General features: G+C 42.9%; 1 protein-coding gene across 1 annotated transcript in view; it reads left to right on the forward strand.

Moving 5' to 3' along the window:
* Nucleotides 1–13,542: 13,542 nt before the first annotated feature.
* Nucleotides 13,543–15,940, forward strand: part of DAB2 (Dab, mitogen-responsive phosphoprotein, homolog 2 (Drosophila)) — a 159,421-nt gene continuing 157,023 nt past the window's right edge. The window contains exon 1 of the mRNA XM_014544848.1: nucleotides 13,543–13,561. The gene's annotated coding sequence lies outside the window, so the exon portion shown is untranslated. The remainder of the gene's footprint in view (nucleotides 13,562–15,940) is intronic.

Raw genomic sequence — 15,940 nt, forward strand, 5'->3', positions numbered from 1 at the left:
AATTGGTAAATAGTATTTTTATTTCTATTTCAATTGTTTATTGCTAATATATAGAACTAAAACTAATTTTTGTAACCTGAAAAATTACTGGAAAAAAAACTTAGTTTTGGTATCTTTTTATAGATTCCTTAGGATTTTCTATGTACATGGTCATGTCTGCAAACACAGTTTCTTTCTTCTAATACATATGTCTCCCATTTCATTTTCTTACTATATTCTATTGGTCAGCAACTTGCCTTTTTTCAATCTTAGGTTAAAAGTATTGAGCCATTCACTATTGAGTATGTTAACTACAGGGTTTTTGTAGATAGCCTTTTACCAATTTGAAGATATTCTATTCTATTCCCAGTGTGTTGAAATTTTTAATTATAAGGTAGAGAAGGTAGAACATACTTAGCTGGGATACAAAGCAGTGCAGGACTTGGACATCAAGCTCATGTAGAGGGCCCTTCAATAGTTACAGAAAGAGGCTGATTTTAAAAAGAAGCAAAAAAAAAAAGATGTGGGAAGAAATTAGAAGATACTTCATAAATATGTGACACAGCAATGTGAGGAAGAGAAAGCTCAGGGGAAGAATTGGACAAAGTAATAGCGGAAGAGAAGGAAAAGAAGTTGACTAAGAAGGACAAGGAGCAAGACTTGAAAAGGAAGCACTTTATGAATGAGGTCCTATGTATAAAAAAAAGATTCAAATTCAAGAAAGTTTGAAAAAAAATGAAAAGAACAGGAAGGATGAGCTATGGAACAGAACCACATAAATAAAGGTTTTAAAGAACTTGACACTGAGTCGGAGAATTTTGCAAGATGCTCAGATTTAGCCCAAGAATACAGGAGGCAACTGCAGATGCAAATATCCTATCAGCAACAGACCCAGGACGCAGAGAGGCGAGGAGAATCTCAAGAGTCTAAAGCAGAGATTGCAGCAAACAAGATTGGCCAGGACAAGATCCAAGAGATCTGGACCATTTATCTCAAGTGTTGTTCAGAAACATGCATCCCATACAAAGGCCTGGTTGGCATGGCTTAATGGTTGAGCATCAACCTATGAACCAGGAGGTCACGGTTCAATTCCGGTTAGGGTACATGCCTGGGTTACAGGCTCAATTCCCAGTGTGGGGCATGCAGAAGGTAGCCAATCAATTATTCTCTCTCACCATTGATGTTTCTATCTCTCTCTCTCCTTCTCCCTTCCTCTCTGGAATATATATATTTAAATGATGGCAAAAGCATATGCCCTAATGAGCTTCCAGCATGGTCTCACATCAATATACTTTTTTTAGTCTTTTAATATCTTTGGCTACAATATACTTCCATATTCCTCTTTTTAAAAAGTACATACAGTATTCTATATAGCCTCTTCGATGTTATCACCATGCTTGTAGACCCAAAGACTGCTCAGCATATTATTAGGAAGATTCCTTTAAATCGGCAGATCTATTTCCTTGGAAATTATAAGTTGGCAAACAGGAAAAGAAAATATACTTTACTACCCCAGGAAACTGATGACAACAGGTCAACCAACTGTGATCCTGGAAATGCTGGGTAGGAAGAAAAGCCACCAGATTCCTGGGCTTCTCCCAGACCTTGAGACAAAGAAAGTTAGCACCTGAGGGGAATAGTTAGGCATATCACGCCAGGCCTCTTTTGGACAACTGTGGACTGTGACAGCCCTTCTGAGGTCACTGAGGTGACAGGGCTGGGCAGCTGGCTGACCTCCTCAAGCATCTGCAGTATTAGTGGATTTTGCCCCAAGTTCCTCCAAAGGTATTAGTTTCTTCTCAGGTCTAGGACTTTTCAGTTCCCCTGTCCTAGGGTCTTGCAAGGAAATCACTTGGCTGCCCCCCACTTTCCAGGAGCACTAGAAATTGCTTTGCAGGTGGGACTAACAACCTCCTGACTTTACAGTTGGCTATTTCCTCCCTTCCTTTTGCCCCATTTTCATACAAACCAACTCCCCAAAGGCCCAGTGGGGATCTTGGGAGGAGAAAGGGGTCACACACCTGTACTGAGCCTACCACCTTCTCAGAATCTTTGGGAAACTATTTATTAGACTTCTGTTATGATTGTTATGTAACTTACCTTCTCTACCATACATCATAAATTCCTAAGAATAATAACTTTATATTTTAATTGTCTCTTATCTCCACTCCCTTTATCATAGAGTTTGGTTTAAATTTGAAGTTCAGTGAATACCTTCTGCTCCCAGCATTCATCTTAGATCACCTTTCAGACAATTCCAAGTCATACCTCTAGATGGGGCACATGGTATATTTCTCCTGCCTGAGTAAAGCTAGTGAGGATTCCATGGGGTGGCTCTGAGCCTGCCGGATCTGAGTTTGTATTGCTTTTCAAGTTTGGGAAAGGTCTATCTCAGTTGAAAGAGGTGGGTCAAAAAATCTAACTTAAGCCTTAAAAAGTTGTTTGTATGGGTGAGGGAGAGAATGAGTAACTTCCCAGTCTCACACTTCATAGCATTAGCAAAGTGAAAGATTTATTTCAGAAAGTGAAAAAAACAGATGTCAAGGGGGGAAAAATTGTACTAAGAAGAAATAGTTCTTCTGCCAAGGGTTTATCGTCTGGAGTTTTGATGGACACTCGGAGTCTATTTGTTAAATGCTATGTAAAAAAAAAGAAAAAGAAAGAAAGAAAGAAAAATAAGTCATCCCCCACCCTGCCTCCTCCATGATGGGCTGGAAAACATTTGCCATGCTTTATTGACCTTGGCTGTCCATCTTGTTCCACTAAAATGAGCTAGCTATGGTCTCTAAAAGTAAGTGCCTAAAACTCTTTTTATAGATGCTAATAGGTTAGATGAAACTGCTTTCTGTGACCACTAGTCAAGTGTTAAAGGTCAAAGTTCACATTTGCCTTGTTAAGGTATAATCTGGTGCCTTGCTCAATCCAGCATGCCATTGGTTCACCTTTAACCCTGCTCTTGGAGGAAGCTAGGAGAAAAAATCCAAAGGGAATCTTCTTAATCCAAATTTCCTCCTTCCAACACTGAAAAGAAACTCAGAGAACTGAGATGCAGCTTTTGTTTTAGAGGAAAGACATAATGGCTCAGATTAATGAAAGTCTCCTTTGGTTCTCTAATCAAATAAATGGCATTTGATTTTGTAAAAGGAGCCAGTTGGGAAACACACACTGACCTGTAATCAAGAGTGGTTCCCACCTGGTGTCCCGCTGATTAACCAGGCTTCACCAGCATAAAGGTTGGCCACAGATCTTTCCACAGTGGTCAGCACTCTGCACTGACCCAGAACATGAAATCACATTCTCTGGTGACAACACTAGTTAGGAAGCCACAACAATATGGCTGGTTCAAGGGGGCATTTTTGTCTGGCTGGGCTAGGAAGAGACACCACTGCCTCCAGAGCTTTCACTATGTGGTTGCTCCTTGATGTGTCTTTTCTTGAGAAGTACAGCAGGGTCTGGTGGCTGATACCTGAAATCATTAAATTATAGGGGAGCACAGGATCCTGACAGCCGGAACTGTGTTTCATTCATTCATGCCAAAGCAGATTCTTAGAACAAGGTCAAAAGCAGCTAGGCAGCTAGACCTACTCAACAAAGAGGCAAAAGTTTTAATGCTCAGGAGACACAGAATGTCATGAAATTTGGGGTTGCTTATGCCCCCAAGTCAGCAGTACCGTACACTGACTGGAACCTTCAGAGAATTATGGAAACAGTGGGACGTAGGTGTCTTCTTAGGTGATTGGCCCGGATGGTGTTCTTTCCCCTAGTCAGCTGTGTGGGCAGCTGTTGCGCACAAGCAAGAGAGGAAACCAGAGCCAAGGCTCTCCAGTACCTTGAAAATGGCCTGATGATGCTCTAGGCATAACTTTGGCCAATTCTTACAACAAGCATCCTTCTTCTCCAAGTCAACATACAAAATAATACATGTGTTGAGAACATACCTGCAATAGTCACTTGACATAGATTGTCTCAATTAATCTTTACAGCCAGCTTATGGAGTGCTAATATTCCTATCCTCATTTTATAGATGAGAAAACTGAACCAGGGAAGATAAATATCCAAGGTCTCCCAGGAAATAAAATGTAGAATTAGAATTTAAATTCAATTAGTTTGACCTCAAAACCTGTGGCTGTATTCACTACGGTTAAGTATTTCCCAAAGAATAAACTGCCTCGTATTTATCCCACACACATATAGGTGCCAGATGGAAGAGATAGCCTAACTATCTCCAACATCCAAAAAATCTTTATATGTTACAGAAGCACATGTGTAAGGAGCACAGAGAACAAGGTGATTAACTTTGGGTTTAGGCACCTCATCAAGGAGATGCCTGCAGGAGATAAAGAAAATGAGTGAGATGTTTGCAGCTACTGTGTAGCAGGATGTGACTGTGTAACTGGGTGGCTTAACTGGCGTGTAAGCATGTAAGCGACGGTGAGGAAGTGAGGCTGGCCGGGCAGGCAAGCCTCAGATCGGGTCAGATGGGGCTTTTGGTAGAATGTATTCTCATGGGTTTGGAGTTTTATCCTATGGGTAATGTTGAGTCACTAACAGATTCAAGGCATGTAATGTGCGTGTGAGGATGGTAATGACCCAATTAGATTATCTCAGCAAAGATAAGAAACTGAAAATAGATAGATAATGTATTATTCCCTGCAGTAGGGTCACTCCACTTAATTTTGACATAAAGCAATTAGGGCCATCTCAGAGGAACCCATGCAGCATTAAATGGAATGAAGACGGTCCCTTTAAAAGCCTCATACATTCATCTCCACCCTGGGTACTGAACATGGGGATGGAGGCTTTATTCCTGTCTCCTACTGCTGCATTCCTTCCTCCACCTGATTTCCAGTAACTTCAAGCTTCTAGGTTGTCCCTTTTCCACACGACTTGTCTGAGATGCTATCTAAATATGTTTCCCAGTCTGTACAGGTGCAATTCAAGGTTCCACTGGAGAGATGACTTTCCTGATGTAAGTGGGTTGACAACCTTGGAAACCCTCACACTACTTCTGAAAAGGAAGCTGAAGTCTCTTCACTATGAACTAGTCAGTTTCATTTGTTTTACATGAATAAACATACATGTACATTACATACAATATATGTATGTATATATAGATATAGATGTATATATACATACACAGATATATACACACTTGTATATTCATTTTACTTTAACATTTATTCTTACAAGTTAAAGAAATATATTATCCAAATGTCTTGAAATTTGTATTTACGGGTTAGCAATATCTCATTGATAGAGTTGTAAGGCTTAGATGGCATAATGTAGCATGTACCTGACATCCTGACCCAAAGCAGCTCATACATCCACCTTCCTCACCTCTAGCAGACTAGAAATACAGTTTTATACTGTATTTGTCTGGACAGTGCAGGCAACGAATAGATGTCTATCAATCTATCTTAAATGAAGAGAGAATTTTATTTTTATTTTTTTGACTTTTGTATTAGCAAAGCTCAGAAATGGCTGGATCCAGGGCCCCAGTTGGATTTGATCTATTAGATCTCCCCTCCCCTCTCCCCTCTGATTGCTTCCCCTCTCCTTTCTTCCCTCCTTCCTCTTCCTTTCTTTATGTTGGCTTGATGCTCAGAAGTCTTCTCCTGAGAAGTGACAAGGACAGCTGCCAGCAACTCTAGACTTTACCAACTGAGCAATCTCAAAAGGAGACAGCAATATCCCCAAAGGCTGGTATGACCTAAAAGCCATGGGTATTCTGAGAAGTATTAGCAAATTATCTTTACAGCCTTTTTATGTCAGAGGGGTGCATTGTACTTAAAATGGTGCATGGAATTCTGGTTCATTCAAGTAAAGGAGAAAAAAAAAAAGAAAAGGAAAAATAAACAAAACCTGACAAATGTTCAAACAAAGGCAATTACTCAGACCAAAGGTGTTGAAGAGGACGCCATACTGAGTCATAAAACAAAGATTAAGTTCAAGACTAGAAAAATGAGGGCTTCAAGCTGGCACATAACACACCTTTCTGCAGGAGAATACATTAGAAAATCCAATGGCTAGTATCTTTATAAGGAGATACAGATACACACCCAGGGTGAAGAAACTCCTGTGAAGATGGGGCCGAAGCTGGGAGTGATGCGGCTACAAGCCAAGGGCCTCCAGGAATTGCTGGCAACCACTAGAAGCTAGGAAAGAGGCAGGAAATGATTCTCCCTCAGAGCCTCCACAACAGGAATGGAAAGAAGTGTCCATTGTTTAAGCACCCCAGTTTGTGCTAACTTGTTACAGCAGCCCTGGGAAACGAACACAGAGGGCAATATGGTGCAATGCAATGAAAATGAAAATTCAAGGCAAAAGACCCTAATTTAGTTGGCTCGACCCTTTTAGCAGGAGACCTGTTATTGTGCTGAGAGCTTCATTTGTCTTATTCCTCCTGCCAACTTAGAGAAGTCTATGAAAATTAAATCAAATCTTTTAAATTATACTGGGTATTCCAAAGTGTGTTCTGTCAAACTTGAGGGGATATAAAGATGGGTTCTTTGATGAAGTAAGTTTGGAAAACCCTCCATGTCTAACTTTCCTGCAGAAGACTCACAACACAGATTATTATATAAAAGACAAGAAGACTTGTAATTGGGAATCTACTTAGTCTTATTTAACTCAGTCTTCTCCAAGTTTCTTTAACCATGAAATGGGTCCTTTAAGGAACTTCAATTAATATGTCACAGATGCTTGCATTGCTGTGGCTCATGGTTTGGGAAACACTGTACTATGCCATTGAAAGATACCCTGTCTTTTGAGGATGTATATTTAGGAATGATTCCTGAAGGAGAAAAATTGAAAAACCTGCAGAAATCATCCATACATCCTCATGGCAGCGTTCTTGGTCTTGCATATCACCCACATGACTTCTGCTGAATGGAACTGGAAGACTCTAAATGGAGTAACAGGTTGTTGCTTTTTAAATGCATACTCCACCCCCAAGTTCAGGAACAACAGAACTTCCTCTACATCCAGCAGGATGTCAGGAACAAAACAAGCCTCTGCTATGACTCCTCCGCATTCTGGGCCACAATGTGATTTTATTTCATTGAAATCTTTGTGGTCTTAATATTTGTCTCCGAAAACGTGTATGTGAAAAAGATATTTACATATGAACATATTTTCTTTAATACCAAAAGCAACGTTAGCATTGTTACTAGCAATAGCACCTACGATCAGTACTGAAGAGGCTAGTCCAGGTCCCAGGTCATGGGTATTGCACATTAGAAAGACCCTTGCAGGACTTTTGTCTGTGTGGACCATCAAAGGGTAACTATCCTAATATCTCAAAGTGATGAGCCAATTCCCTCATTGTCCTGGCTGTGGGGATATAGCCGTGACTGTGACAAAGTGCCCGATCTCTTGGAGCTGATATTCTAGGGAGGAGATGAAGCACAAAGAAAGGAATAAAAATATAAATGAACAGAAGGTGGTGATAATGCCATAGAGAGAAATTAAGTGGGAAAGTAGAATGGACAGTGAGATGAGGCATTTGCAGAGGCAAGGCCAAGGAAGGCCTCATCGAGCAGGAACTTTGAGCAGAACCTGTTGGAAATGTAGGGCTAGTCAGGGTACTTTATGAGAGAGATGACAGTACCAGGAGGAGGAGACAGCACATGCAGACAACCTGCCTGCCATGGGACAATACTTACCATGTTCATGGAACAGCAAGGAAGCCCAGGGTAGCTTAGAGCAATGAAGTGGTAGAAAAATAAGAGATGAGGTCAGCTAGTTGAGAGTGGGAGTGAGGATGTTTTTCTATAAATACTGTAAATGTATTTCCTCTTCCTTCCTTACGATTTTAACGTTTTCTCTTCTCTAGCTTACTCTATTATAAGAATACAGTGTATAATACATATCACATACAAAATTGTGTTAATTGACCATTTATGTTTGCAGTAAAGCTTTCCAGTTGGCTATGAGTAGTTAAGTTTGGGGAGGGTCAAAAGTTATATGCAGGTTTTCAACTGTGTGGGGAGTCAGCACCCCTAACCCCTGAATTTTTCAAGGGCCAACTGTATTTTCTCTTTCTAGTGTTACCTCTGAGTCTTTTTCTCTCTACTCACCCAAAACAATAAGCGTCATCCTGCCAGTTCCTCCAGGTACCTGAGCAGCACATCTGAATATGTATGAGCTGTTTAAACACCCACCAGGCTGGGGGTGGGGGGGACAGTTAACCAGTAGCTCCACCCCTCTGTATTGGCCAGAGGATGTCATTATCATAGTGTTGGTACATTTATAGGTAAAAAAAAAAAAAAGATAGAGGGACTTTTTGGCTCCTCTTCTAAAACTCAAAACAATAACTTAGAGGCTGGCAGTTAAGATTCAAAGGCCAGAGTATAATGAGTCTGTTACAGTCTCAGTGGCTCACGTGGTTTCGGGCTGTAAGGAATGACATTAAAATGTCATAAACATCACAATCCAGGGAATAAAGTTTTCAGAGCTGTTTGGTTTTAGTTTCTTGTTTGTAAAGAAAAGAGGCCTTTGCCTTTATGAGCCTCTTCACAGGGATTCAATTTCAGAAGCTCCGGTTTCCGAGAAATAAATAAACCAAATTCCAAGGCGCATTGAGACCTCACCAAGAGGTGGCATTTAGAAGCTGTGTCAGAAGTAAGCAGGGAGTCCCAGCCAGTCTGACCCAGTGGATAGAGCATCAGCCCATGGACTGAAGGGTCCCGAGTTCGATTCCGGTTAATGGCAAGTACTTCGGTTGCAGACTCATCCCAGCCCTAGTAAGGCGGCCTGTGGGAGGCAACCGATCAATGTGTTTCTCTCACATGGATGTTTCTCTCTCTCTGTCTCTCCCCCTCTCTTCCACTCTCTCTAAGAATCAGTGGAAAAATATCCTCGGGTAAGGACTGACAACAACAACAACAAAAAGTAAGCAGGGAATCGGGATTGTGACCACTAATAATTACTAGTTCTCATATAAAGGACATGGCAACCCAGTCAACATAGCTCAGTGGTTGAGCATCAGCCTATGAACCAGGAGGTCATGGTTCAGTTCCCAGTCAGGGCACATGCCTAGGTTGTGGGCTCAGTCCCCAGTGGGGGTCATGCAGGAGACAGCCAATCAATGATTCTCTCTCATCATTGACGTTTCTATCTCTCTTTCCCTCTCCCTTCCTCTCTGAAATCCATTATATATATATACACATATATTTTTTTAAGTCACTTTTTGTTTTAAAGTAGAGATTCCTCAAGTGCATTTCTCAGAGCCCCAGGATACTTCGTCAGTGCCTATGGGGCCACAGAGAAAGCCAGATGGGTGGTCTCAGGGACCCCACTCTAGCTTTACTCCCATTTATTTATTTTTCATTTGTTTGAAACATTGAACTGTTTAGTTTGTAAAAGGGGTTTTGCTAAAAAGTAAAAACAAGAAGAGGAACAACAACAAACAGAGCACTGCTGAGTCAAGGTGCCACTTTCAACTGGCAGTGGCTGAAAATGCCCAGGTGTGCTGTGTGGAAACGCCCCATGCAGTGTGTGAAAACGCCCCCATGCAGTGTATGGAGACACCCCCATGCGGTGTGTGAAAATGCCCCCATGCAATGTATGGAAATGCCCCCATGCAGTGTATGGAAACACCCCCATGCAGTGTATGGAAATGCCCTGTGCAGTGTATGGAAATGCCCCCATTAGGTGTATGGAAATGCCCCCATTAGGTGTATGGAAACCTCCCAGGCAGTGTATGGAAATGCCCCAGGTAGGGTATGGAAACACCCATGCAGTGTATTAAATGGCGGAATGAGAACACAATAGCAGTGTGTCCATAGGAGTCAGTGCAGTTCACGGAGCACAACACAGGCTCTGAGGATGGAAATCCCAAGTCTCACATATGATGGGGTCATGGGGAGGTGCGGAGGGCTGGGCCATGTTAGGAGTCAGAAAGCGATGAGGAGGAGGAAGGAAGAGCTCCAGGGAAGTGACACATTTTAGGTAGTTGGTAGGGTGTGCAGGTGAGAACATGAACATTTCCACAGAAGATTCTAGAAGGGGCAGAGAACAATGAAAGGAGGTGATACATAATATTAAATGGAAGATCCAACTGAAATGCTCCATGAACATGAGCCATCAAGTGAATGGAGAGGCCTACAATCAACATGTGAATTTCAAAGGAAACTTCTTAGAACCAGTTACATGACTTTGGGCTTCTGACCAATTTCAAGGATAAGATTCCTGGAACAGGAAATTAGGAGGGAGATTTAGGAGAAAGCTTTAGATAGAGCTCTACTGTGAGTTCTCCCCTCCATCCCAGGTAGAGGATGGAGTGAGGGATCTGGCTTCTCACTTTGAGTCTAGTGAGAGGGGTTCCGAATGGGACCCTCAGAAACCTGCTTTAGTGCCTGAGTGGAGGAAGTTCCCCTGAAGTCCTGTGGGAGCAAAGGGTTCCTTCTGGAATATGATGCTTAAGGCTAGGTGGAGGCAGGAAGGCCACCCCGGGGACTTTTAGGGGATCCCAAAGACATGCCTAAAGGCACTTCTGCTGGAGGACAAGGGTTTCTGGACCGAGAGTGTGTGTGTAAAATGGAGCTTCAGGCATTCAGAGGCTGAGGGGTGATGAGACAGCGGGCAAAGTAAGGAACAGTGGTGTCTGAAACTGCAAGAGGCCAAGCAGGTGGGGAGCCTGGAGAAATCCCTGTGCGGCTCTGAGAGCCAGAAGCCAGCGTACAGGCACAGAATTAGGTAGGACTTTTTCTTTCTCTCTACCTGTCTTTCTCTCCGCCTGCAGCCCAGAGTCAGAAAGAACAGCTATTGAGTGTCAGGAAAGGTTGGCAAGGAAGCAAGAAGCCCAGCAGGCCATGTCCTCCAAGAATAGACTTGCCCGGGGCCAGATCTGGCAAAGGGAGGTGTCTTAATTTTTAATGCAAATTGCAATGATAATTAATGTATTATGAATGAGATCCTAATTTCTGAAAAAAGACTGCTATGTAACTTAAGAGACTTGGAAGTCTCTTTTCATAAAATAAGAACGACTAGCAATGTCGTTCCTGATAGTTTTCTTCCTGAAAAAGCAAAACAAAACAAAAAAACAAACAAAAAGACAAAACACATTTCCAATGATTTAATATTAAAAGTGAAAGGGGGGGCATGTCTTTTAATTATAGGCTCTTTAGCTAGGTGTGTTCTTTAGCTAGGTTTGTTTCTTGCACCAGATAAAAGTGCTTATAGTATAGCTGATTCCAGCCCTCTGCCAATGTCCAGAGCAGATCTTGATCTTGAGCTAAAAAGTGAAATCGTACACACTGTGGTCAGGGGAACAGTGATCAGTGGAAGAAACCATGGAGGGTTCAGAAGGTTAGTTATATGACTGCTTGTTTTGTGTCTAGCTTTTCCTTGCAGAAGATTCTTGCACGTAGCGTTCAGCCTAGAAGGTCTTTTGATCTCCTCACATGCCAGCATTCTGCATAAGGCCACCTGTTTTTTTTTAAAGTGGACCCACAGAGAAAGGGAAGAGAAAGGTTCTTGGTTTATATAAGGATGTAGGGGTGAGGGGGAGTCATCTGTCTCCTTTCAAAATATCAGCTATCTATCTATGTCTGTTCTTACTTGCTTCTCTCAGCAAGACCATTCACAGCTTCTCACTAACGGGAAACATAGTCACAGAACAAGAAAGAAAAAGATTCATCTCCTGGGAGAAAAAGAGATGGGTTCATAAGACCAAAAGAACAGGCAAAATGTAACAGCACATCATGTCTTAGACGCAGCAGGAAATAGACCTGGACTGACGCTCAAGAATTACAGGAAAAAGCCTTAGAGCCTTGTTTCCTTGGGGTTTTAGGAAGCACTTCTAATGAGCTGTTGTATTCATAAAATATTTCTGAATATTCTATCAGAACAGTAAAAAGTAATCTTCTGGGGGGAAAACGTAGAGTTCTATTTCTTGACCCACAGATGGGGAAGAGCCTGTGTGTCATGAAAACTGGAGGAGGACCGTGCTCTTCTGGGTCCAGGAAAAACAGTGGCATCGATCATTCATCTCAGATATTCACCTTCTCAGGGGCAATGCCAAGGTGCATTTACTCATTCACATGCTTAGCAAATGTCACCAGTTAAAGTCACATGACGGTAGAGGACACTGGTCCAGGCAAGAAGTGATGACAGGCAGGCTAAAGAGGTGACAGGGTGACAACTGGAATTAACTGCCCTCTGTTCCAGGACCCAACTCTCTAGTCTCTATTCTGAGACCTGCGCAAAGAGATGGAGCAGAAGTTCACCTGTTAGGATGAAAAGCACTCGAATCACTTTATAGACATCTGTATATTGGGGAAGGCGGAGCCAGGTCTCAGGTTGGCCTTAGAAAACTATGCACAACTAGTTGAATTCATGTTCAGAGCCCACTCTTGTTCCTGTACTTGTCTCCTCATAGGGAGACCCCACAATCTGCATCTCCAGCCACCAAGCCCCACCCATAGTGCTCTCATTTTGTCCCTGAGATGTCCAGATCTCCTCACCTGTGACCATGGACAGTCCCTCCCGGGCTTCTTCCACTGGCTCTGGCCTGACCCTCTGCTTCAACCCAACTTCCTCCAAGAACCACACTCCCAACCACTAACCCTCAGGGCCTGGCCAGGTAACTGCCTGGCTGTTCCCTCTAAAAATGCAATTCACTGTAAAATATGACTTTACTCTCCTGTTCTGAAATGTTTATATTTTAAGTGAATGTCTTAGATAGAAAATACCTTAACCGCCAAAAAGCAGTCTCTTGTGTAAGCCGGTTGAAGGAAATATTCCTAAGCAAAGAAAGCCGTTTGGAGCAGATCTGACACCAGACCTCGTAGGCAAAGGCTCAGGGTTAGGGTCCCAGCTCCGCCAGTCCCTATCAGGGCATGTGGAGGGTGTCACATGCTGTTTCCTGGTGTGTAGAGGGTAGAGATTACGTATCTGATACCAAACCTATAATCCTCTAAATGCATTTTCATCGGGGGAGTAGATTCGGAGCCAGAGGCCAACGCCTGGACCCAAGGACCTATTCTGATCACCCCGCACCCCACAGAACTTCTCAGGGGAGTCAGCTCACAGGCTGTTGTCCTCTCCAGCCATGAACAAACAGTTTCAAACTCATTGGTTTTTGATGGGAACACAAAGGAGAAAGCCTCCACCCTAGCCAGTACTGGTTTGGCAAGTAGGTCCAGCCCCAACTTGAGATGCAAGATACCTTTCACCCACCACAGAACTCATGAAGGCATTTTTTTTTTAACTCTAAGAACTTCTGCCCCTTGAGTGAATAAATAACCTGACACTTACCAGTGGCATCAGGTCACATAATAATTCATCGCACCATCTACCACAGGGAGGCAAAGGCCTCCTCCACAGCGCCCAGATTTTCCACTGAAACACTAGTGCGGCCAGTTGGGCCTGCAAATACAGTGCCTGGGGCCAGTGCTCCAGGGCCATCTCTGAAGCCGTGCAAGGCTGACAAAGACAAGTCACCTGGAGGCTTGGTCACTGTGGCCTGGAAGCTCTGCCACCACATCGTTGCCCCAGTGCCCGGGACTCCGGGGGACCCTGGGCACCAGGTTCCCTTCCACAGGGCGAGAGAGGCAGCTTGCCTCTACTTCTGCTGCAGGTAAGGTACCGGGCATCTATCTGCTTGTGAGTAAACTTTGCGAAGCGTGAGTAGAGCAAGAAGACAGAACAGGGCAAGACGGAGAAACCTGAGCTGAGGGAGGCTGGGAAGACGCGGGCGGACTTGGCAGAGGACAGGTTTGTTACAGATTTTTAAAATAATGTTGCTTTAGGAACAGAAAGAAGGCCAGGCCAAGAAACATCAACAGTAAGTTTTCCTCCTTTTCCCCCCTAAGATATGCTGAAGCCAGGTTTAATTTTATGTCAGGAAAGAATTCTCTCCTGAGACTTTCCTGGCGACGGTTCAGTGGAGGATAATGTTTTCCAGCCATGTGTCCAGAGTTGCTCCAAAGTTGAAAGGAAAACAGCGACCAATCGTGCGGCCTTGACTTTGAAGCAGCAGGGGGAGCTGTTAGGATAAAGACATGAGTGGTTTCTTCTTTACCAAGGTGATTGCTGAAATTCAGTCAACATTCTCTACTTGTCATTTTAAGGACCAGGGAGTTCCTAAAGGATGGAATATTTACAGGAGCAAAGGCTTCATATTTTAAATCAAAAGGGGGGAAAAGCTTGGATATTTGTACAAGTTGCCAAGAGCCTGAGAAGCATGACAGTGTGTCATGATTACTCCCATCACCATGCAATGATATCTCACACTGTATATTGCAATCCCAAAGTCTCTGATGGAATTGGATATTTAAAGAGACATTGGAACATCCTCACCAACATTGCTTACCCTTACCACGTAAGGTATATCATCCTGACCAGATGGCTTTTGTGTTTAGTATCTCTGGTTTGCAGATTACTTAGACCCATTTAAAAACTGAGGGGGAAGAAGGTAGGGAGGCGAACTCACCGCTTATCATTAGAAATGTTCTCTGCTCTCTTTATGTTGGTTTGCTTTGAAGTTCTACATTAAAACACACCGCTGTTTAGCCAAGGATCAAATGACTATTAACGTTTTAGGTAATTCTCGTGCTCACTACCTCTGATTACTTGGTTTTTTCTAGCATCAGCAGAATTCTATGTGTAGAACTTCCTGGAGCTAACATTTGACAATTATTGGTGTCACTCATATACATTTCTGTGACTATTGCTTATATGTTATTGTCAAGGGCGACCCCAGATGAAGTAAATATTGGCTTGCAGAAGAGTCAGGGAATGCTGAAATTCAGGGAAGCTAAGTCCAGGAGAAGAGGGCCATAATGAAGAATTGGCTGGAACATGGGGGAAAAGAAGAGGCATCGTTGAAGGAAGAAGTTAAAAATCAGAGATCTCTCTGACCTGGCGTATGGGCAATGCAGTCACTATTCAGACTAATTTTATGTGGCCCAAGGAATTCCATTATAATGGAGGCCTCGGATTTCCAGACAGGTTATGTAAAATAATCTGAGGAACCAAGCAATGGCCCAGAAGATAGACTGAGACAAATAGAGGGCTGGCAGGAACAGGCCAACAAATAAGCAACATAATATGAATATATAAATGGAGGTGAAAGAATTGACAGAATTAGACATAAGTATCGCCAGATTGGCCTAGTGTTCTCTCAGAATAATTTTGGGAGAACTTATTGTTCATAGCCTATAACATCATGAAAAACTTTACATTCCTGCCCTTGAGAGAAGAACAAACATATCAGCTATTTCTTTACATGGCTGGGGTACAGACATATGCCTCCTAATGTACTGATCAGCAGCATTCTCAATGGTTCCAGATAGTTTCAGATCTCCCAGCAAATGGTTAGGTGCTCATTCTAAACTGTGGTCTGAGTAAGAGCTGCCATCTGTCTTTGTTCCATCCTTAGACCCTTAGTCAGAACTGTATTTTGGGTCAAAACAAAACTGCATTCCTGTGTGTCCTCCACGGGGCTTCTGACCACACTCTAATCTCCAGAGGGTTCACTAGGGACATAGCAACGGTGTCACCTGTTGGATTCAGGGATAAATCAGTAATGAGAGGTTGGCTTTGGCTTTGGTAGTGATTTGTAGTTGAAATGTGTTCTTCCCTGGCAGAATTTCTATGAATTTAAATGGGTTACAAATGTACCTAATTAATTAAGCAGTGTTCACTCAATAAGAAATTTGAAGCTTTCCTATTTCTAAAGCATTTCTCCCAATTGTACTACACCAAGTGTGAATTCTTTACAGGGACTAGATCTCCTTAGGGCATCTGAAATAGCTCCACAGTTTTCCAGTTGTTTTCAGATATTGAGCCTCAGTCTGGTCAGTCATCAAACACGAGCTTATCCTCAGCTTCTGTCCTCCTCCACTGCACCCAGTACAAGCATGAACTGGCCCTCTGCCCGGTTGGAGGTCTATCTCAGGGACACTCTCCCAGGGCTCTGAGTGACAGGTGGGCAGGGAAGGGGTAGAGTGTCATG

Source organism: Myotis brandtii, unplaced genomic scaffold (genome assembly GCF_000412655.1).
Source record: "Myotis brandtii unplaced genomic scaffold, ASM41265v1 scaffold384, whole genome shotgun sequence".
Lineage (NCBI taxonomy): Eukaryota > Metazoa > Chordata > Mammalia > Chiroptera > Vespertilionidae > Myotis > Myotis brandtii.